At 50.6% G+C, this 6,144-nt stretch overlaps 1 protein-coding gene across 1 annotated transcript in view; it reads left to right on the top strand.

Annotated features, from left to right (window-relative positions):
- Positions 1 to 6,144, top strand: part of LOC105537226 — a 107,025-nt gene that overhangs the window by 2,843 nt on the left and 98,038 nt on the right. The window lies entirely within an intron of this gene.

Raw genomic sequence — 6,144 nt, 5'->3', positions numbered from 1 at the left:
TTTTGAGACAGAGTTTCACTCTTGTTGCCCAGGCTGAAGTGCAGTGGCGCAATCTCGGCTCACTGCAACTTCTGCCTCCTAGGTTCAAGTGATTCTCCTGCCTCAGCCTTCCAAGTAGCTGGGATTGCAGGCACGAACCCCCATGCCCGACTAATTTTTTTTCATTTTTAGTAGAGATGGGGTTTCACCATGTTGGCCACGCTGGTTTCGAACTCCTGACCACATGTGGTCACCCACCTTGGCCTCAGTTATGTGCATTTTGGTATATTTACTTGTATTTCAACATCTTGCGAGTTTGAAAAACCTGAAAAATCAGAATCCTTCCTTTTAATTCTCACCATTTGGGCAGCACCTAAGTGGTTTTGTAAAATGCAGCATCTGGTGCTGTGGGACTCTCTCGGGCCTTGAGGGACACTTCCTTCCTCCACGCTCGCCTCCTCTCCGCTAGGCTTCGTTTCCCAGAGGGCCTGGGGCCGGGTCTGCGGTTCTTGCCTACCTTCCCTCCCATTGGTCTTTGGTTGCTCATCTCTCTATCTGCACCCCTTATTGGCCCTTCCTCCACAGACTTCAGATAACAGACAAGTCATTAGCAAACCAGACTGAATCTTCAGGGTGAAGAGCTCCCCAAAGCCATCTGGTGAGATCCCCAGGGACTATTTGTCACCTGGATCACAAAGATGGGACTGTCTGCTCAGGCTGATGGTGACAGGATCCTGACCGGTGGTCCTCTCCCATTCCTTCTGCTCTACCATGACACATGTATAGGACACTGTGCTGTGTGCAGTGGAGAAATCTCCCTGGGCCAGGAGAAAGTTCAGACAGTGCCTCTAGATTGTGTTTTGCCTTCCCCAGTGTAGAGTTGACATCTGGACCCCAGAGCCCAGCAGGGCTTTCTGTCAGACATGCTAGGGTGGTGGAAACGGGCCCTCCAGGTCCCCCTGCAGTGTGCTGGCTGGAGGCCCCTGGAAAGCCAGCAGCAGGAGAGCTTCCTGGGCGGCTTCCCCCAGGACAGTGTTCCCAAGCCAGTCCAGCTGGAAAACAGACTGTACAGCAAATGCTGTGTAAGATCTTAGGCCTTTCACTTTTTTTGTTTTGTTTTGTTTTTGAAAGAAAGAAAGAAAAAAAGTACAATTAACAAGCCTCTTTTGTAAATGGGTTTCCTTTCTGTGTATAAAATCCTGGTGGTCCCTTGTTTTTACATGTTCATGCTGTGTAATTTTGAGATGTTACTGAGATATGTTCTGAACATAATGTGCATTTTTTTCTGTACAGATGAAATGGGAGAATTTAATAAAGAGTTTGCAGGTTTTTACTTGTTAAATCTTCTCTGTGGTGACTGGGAGGAACCTCAACCACCTCTCTGCTAGTGGGAGCAGTGGCCTTGAACTTGCCAACCGATGCTCACAAACCTTGCTGATCAGGTCTTTAGTTATTGACCAGTTAGGTCCAGCAGAGTAGGACTCAAGGAATTTTAGAGGACTGGGGACTTTGATGCCCTTGGTTTCTGTATGCTAGTGGCAGAGCTGGAAGTCACATCTGGGGTTTTCTGACTCTTGAGCCAATGTGTCCAGAATTATTCATTCTACTGAGGTGTTTAAGCCCACATCATGAGGCTCTGTCCTGGGGAGAGCAGAACCTGGCAGCTCTGTGTACAGATCTGACACGTGGGTGGCTGGTCCTGAGAGGCACCTGGTCTTCAGTAGCCACCCTTCCCCATCACCCCCTTGTCAGTCCTCTCCCTCACATTCCAGCAGCCCAGTCCCTGGGTGAGTAGCCTTTACCAGACCTTCTGCCTGAGCCTTCTGCTGCTTCCGCTCTTGGCAAAGTGAATTTGCGTCTGCGTGTTAAAAATGAATGGCTTCAGGAATTTGCATGGTAGCAGGGGTTTCTTAAAGTAGTAATATCCATACTACGATTTGAGGAATGAGATGTGCTGTGAGAGGAGGCAGTTACTTGGGACCCAGGGTTTGTTCTCAGAACTCATGCCCATCATAGGCAGTTGTCACCTAGGAGACTGTGGGCCTGGACATAGAGGAGAGGCTGGGAGAAGGTGAAGAGTAGAGGAGGAAGGAGGAGGGACTTGGGGTCCTTGTGAGTCGTCTCTGCAGATCTTGCTCTGTCTAGGGAGCCCAAGGCAGCCATCAGTCTCTGCATGTGGGGAGCCTGTCCGTGAGTGTCGTGAGAGGCTGCCTGCTTTGATCTAAGCTTAGGAAGGTGGGGTCCATGGTTCAGGCTCCTTGTCACCAGTGCACCCCACAAGGGAGATTTTGGTTCACCTACCCCAGCACCACTCTGCCCCATAAGTGGACTCCACAGCCCCAAAGGCCCTAAGGCCCTGGCGGTGATGGAGACAGCTGCCCAGCTGAAGCCTTAGTAAAGTCTGAATGTATTGCCCCCACCCACCCTCACATTTTATGTGTGAAAATATTTCTGGTAAAAAAAGTCCTTGGCCAACGTAATCCTCAGAGGCATCTGGCATTTGTCCTCAAAAGGGGCTAGGAATTAAAGAGTTTTAGCCAAAATGAGGAGAACCTTAGACATCCAACTCTCACTTGATGAAAAAGTGAAGTGCAGAGAGGGGAGGCCCTTCTCAGCTGGTCAGCAGTGCCCAGGAACGCCTACCCCACCCGGCACTGTCCCTCTTACTGGCCAGATTAGCCTGGGGACCTGAATGACCAAACTAAAACCCCAGCTTCCATCAGGTTGCAGGAGAAGATAGGAATGTCTCCAACCCAGGATGCTGCCGACTCCTCAGACAGGCCTTCCCTGGGAGCTCTTGGCGTCGGCCCTAAATCCCCACCTCACTTACCCACAACAGCCCACAGCACAACAGTGTCTTGTCAAACACCCTGTACTTGGGGAGACACCTGGCCGATGTGGAAGAGAAAAGCTGGGAGGAGAGGGGCAACAGAGGCAGCAGACTAGGAGGAACCTGGCTCAAACGAGGAGGTAGAGGCTGGAGCACAGGCAACTCTTCTGAGGACTAGGCAGTTGCTAGGGCTTGGCTGTCATACTCCAGGTCCCTGGCAAGAGTATGCTTTCTCCTGCCCGGGTCTTGGAACCGGGGACTGCTCCTTGATCCATTTGGCTGGGAGACCCCTTAGGGTGGGCCGAATAGCAGCGATTTCTCCAGAGAGCAATCAGATCAGGCCACAGAACTGAGCGGTATCCAACAGCCCTAGGTAGCAGTAGGTGACAGCAGTGAAGGTCTATTCAGGTTTCACTGCAGGGCACACAGGCCCAGGTGAAAGGTTGGGCTGACCTCTGACATTGTGTTTCCATGGGCTTTTCCTGTCTGCCACTGCCACCTCCCAAAGAGCAAGTTCTCTGGCTCACTTATTCTCCGGGAGGTTCTAGTATCCCCATTTCGTAGATGGAAAAGTTAGGCTTAAGTTCTGTAAGGACAGCAGTGGTTTTCTTTTCTGTTCACTCTGTAGCCTCAGAACTGGGTGTAATAGGTAGGCGGGTGGATCTGAGGCCCAGAGAAGGTAAAGGACTCACCCGAGGGGCCCCAGAGAGTTGGAGACAGAACCACAGACTGGGTCTAATACTTTCCCAGATTTTTTTGTTTGTTTGTTTTTTGAGACAGAGTCTCACTTTGTTGCCCAGGCTGGAATATGGTGGTGCAATCTCAGCTCATTGCAACCTCCACCTCCCAGGCTCAAGTGATTCTCCTGCCTCAGCCTCCTGAGCTGGGATTACAGGCATATGCCACCATGCCCGGCTAATTTTTGTATTTTTGGTAGAGATGGGGTTTCTCCATGTTGGCCAGTTTGGTCTTGAACTCCTGACCTCAAGTGAACCACCTGCCTTGGCCTCCCAAAGTGCTGGGATTACAGGTGTGAGCCACCATGCCCAGCCGAAACATTTGTCATCATTATAAATGGTCAGAATAGAAAAGATAGCTCTGCCAGTATCTTCAATTGCTTATTACAAGAATTTCTTTCATCATCCTAGTTGGAGCATTTTCCAGTGACTGGCTCTTGAGAGCCCCAGGCAGGGCCCTGAGCAAGTGTTTCTAAGTTCCACGGCCAGCGAAGTCTGCACTGGCCGTACTCATTAAGTCCCTCATTTGACAAAACAAAACAGGGCCTGGGACACCCCGGTCCCTGGCCTCATAGGTCAATCAGCTGGCTGAGAAATGGTCAAAAAGAGTAACAGTGACCCTTCTGTGGATGCGAGTGGATGATGGACTCTGGCCTGTGTCTATTCTCCTGATGTGCAGCCCACCAACAGTAATAGAAGTAGAGAGTAGGGGGTTTTGCCAAGGCTAAGGCTTCAGGTACTTGCTAACAGTTACAGCAACTGTGTCACTGTCATCTGGACTTACCAGTTCATGCCAGTGTCTCTGTGACTCTTATGCATAGTGTGCCCCACAGCCCTCTGGAGGTACCTGGAGCCTGGGCTGCCAGGCTGGAGGCTCTGGGGTACTGAAGGTGAGCTGTCTGGGCAAACTATTAAGAACAAGACAAACTGTTCCCACTGGGTTCAAGCAATTCTCTGCCTCAGCCTCCTGAGTAGCTGGTTTTCCAGGCAACCGCCATCATGCCTGGCTAATTTTTGTATTTTTAGTAGAGACAGGTTTCACCATCTTGGCCAGGCTGGTCTTGAACTCCTGACCTCATGATCCACCCGCCTCAGCCTCCCAAAGTGCTGGGATTACAGGTGTGAGCCACCATGCCCAGCCGAAACATTTGTCATCATTATAAATGGTCAGAATAGAAAAGATAGCTCTGCCAGTATCTTCAATTGCTTATTACAAGAATTTCTTTCATCATCCTAGTTGGAGCATTTTCCAGTGACTGGCTCTTGAGAGCCCCAGGCAGGGCCCTGAGCAAGTGTTTCTAAGTTCCACGGCCAGCGAAGTCTGCACTGGCCGTACTCATTAAGTCCCTCATTTGACAAAACAAAACAGGGCCTGGGACACCCCGGTCCCTGGCCTCATAGGTCAATCAGCTGGCTGAGAAATGGTCAAAAAGAGTAACAGTGACCCTTCTGTGGATGCGAGTGGATGATGGACTCTGGCCTGTGTCTATTCTCCTGATGTGCAGCCCACCAACAGTAATAGAAGTAGAGAGTAGGGGGTTTTGCCAAGGCTAAGGCTTCAGGTACTTGCTAACAGTTACAGCAACTGTGTCACTGTCATCTGGACTTACCAGTTCATGCCAGTGTCTCTGTGACTCTTATGCATAGTGTGCCCCACAGCCCTCTGGAGGTACCTGGAGCCTGGGCTGCCAGGCTGGAGGCTCTGGGGTACTGAAGGTGAGCTGTCTGGGCAAACTATTAAGAACAAGACAAACTGTTCCCAGTGGAGCTTCTCCCACAGAAGGGAGCTCTGTGAGGCCTTCACCTGGGTACCTGCTGGACTTCCGCTGCTGTTGCCGCTGTCCCTAGACGAGCCTGTTAGCAAGAAGTGCCGGCAGGGGAGCCATGCACTCCATAGGCTTGGGATCACCCCCAGGAAAGCGATCTTCCCTGGGCTACCTGAGCCAGTGCATCCTTGGAAGCTAGGTGAATTCCAGGGTGGCTGGTGAGCTAGTATTGAGTGAGCAGGTATTGACTTGAACACACTGCAGGCCTTTAGCTGTCTCGTGCTGTCCTTACTCTTCTTGGGAACAGTGAGTCACTCAGCTGGCTGGGGTGGGGATGCATCCTGGTGAAGAGACAGCTTTCCCTGAAGATGCTACAGAAAGTTACTGTCAAATTTCATTTGTTTCTGTTACCTGAGATCAACTAACAGAAGAATCCAGTGGTGAGGGTGTCTACATTCATGTTTTATGTTTTATCAAGGCAGATTGGAAAGGGAATTATGTGGCTGACTTCCCTTGGCCTTCCCAAGAGAAGATTCTCTTCTTATGTCAGTGTGGCTTCTGGAAGTGTCTCCTATCCTCCCAACCTCCAGGCCTGTGGTGCGACTTCTGCCCCGAAGTTCCTACTACAGTGAGTCATCTGGGGAGAGGAGGTTGCTTCACTGAAAAGAGGCCTTCCCTTCCCATTTCCTCCCCTGCCACAGAACATACTCCAAGTCAGAACTTAATCTAAGGAGAAGGAAGCTGGACCAGGAACCTTGGAAGTCAACCAGCCCGGCCTGGCACAGTCAGCCTAAATTTTGGCCATAATGGCTTTTTTTTTTTTTTTTTTTTT

This window comes from Mandrillus leucophaeus, unplaced genomic scaffold, assembly GCF_000951045.1.
Source record: "Mandrillus leucophaeus isolate KB7577 unplaced genomic scaffold, Mleu.le_1.0 Scaffold17, whole genome shotgun sequence".
Taxonomy (NCBI): domain Eukaryota; kingdom Metazoa; phylum Chordata; class Mammalia; order Primates; family Cercopithecidae; genus Mandrillus; species Mandrillus leucophaeus.
The sequence above is the reverse complement of the archived record's forward strand: the minus strand, read 5'-3'. Positions and strand labels throughout refer to the sequence as shown.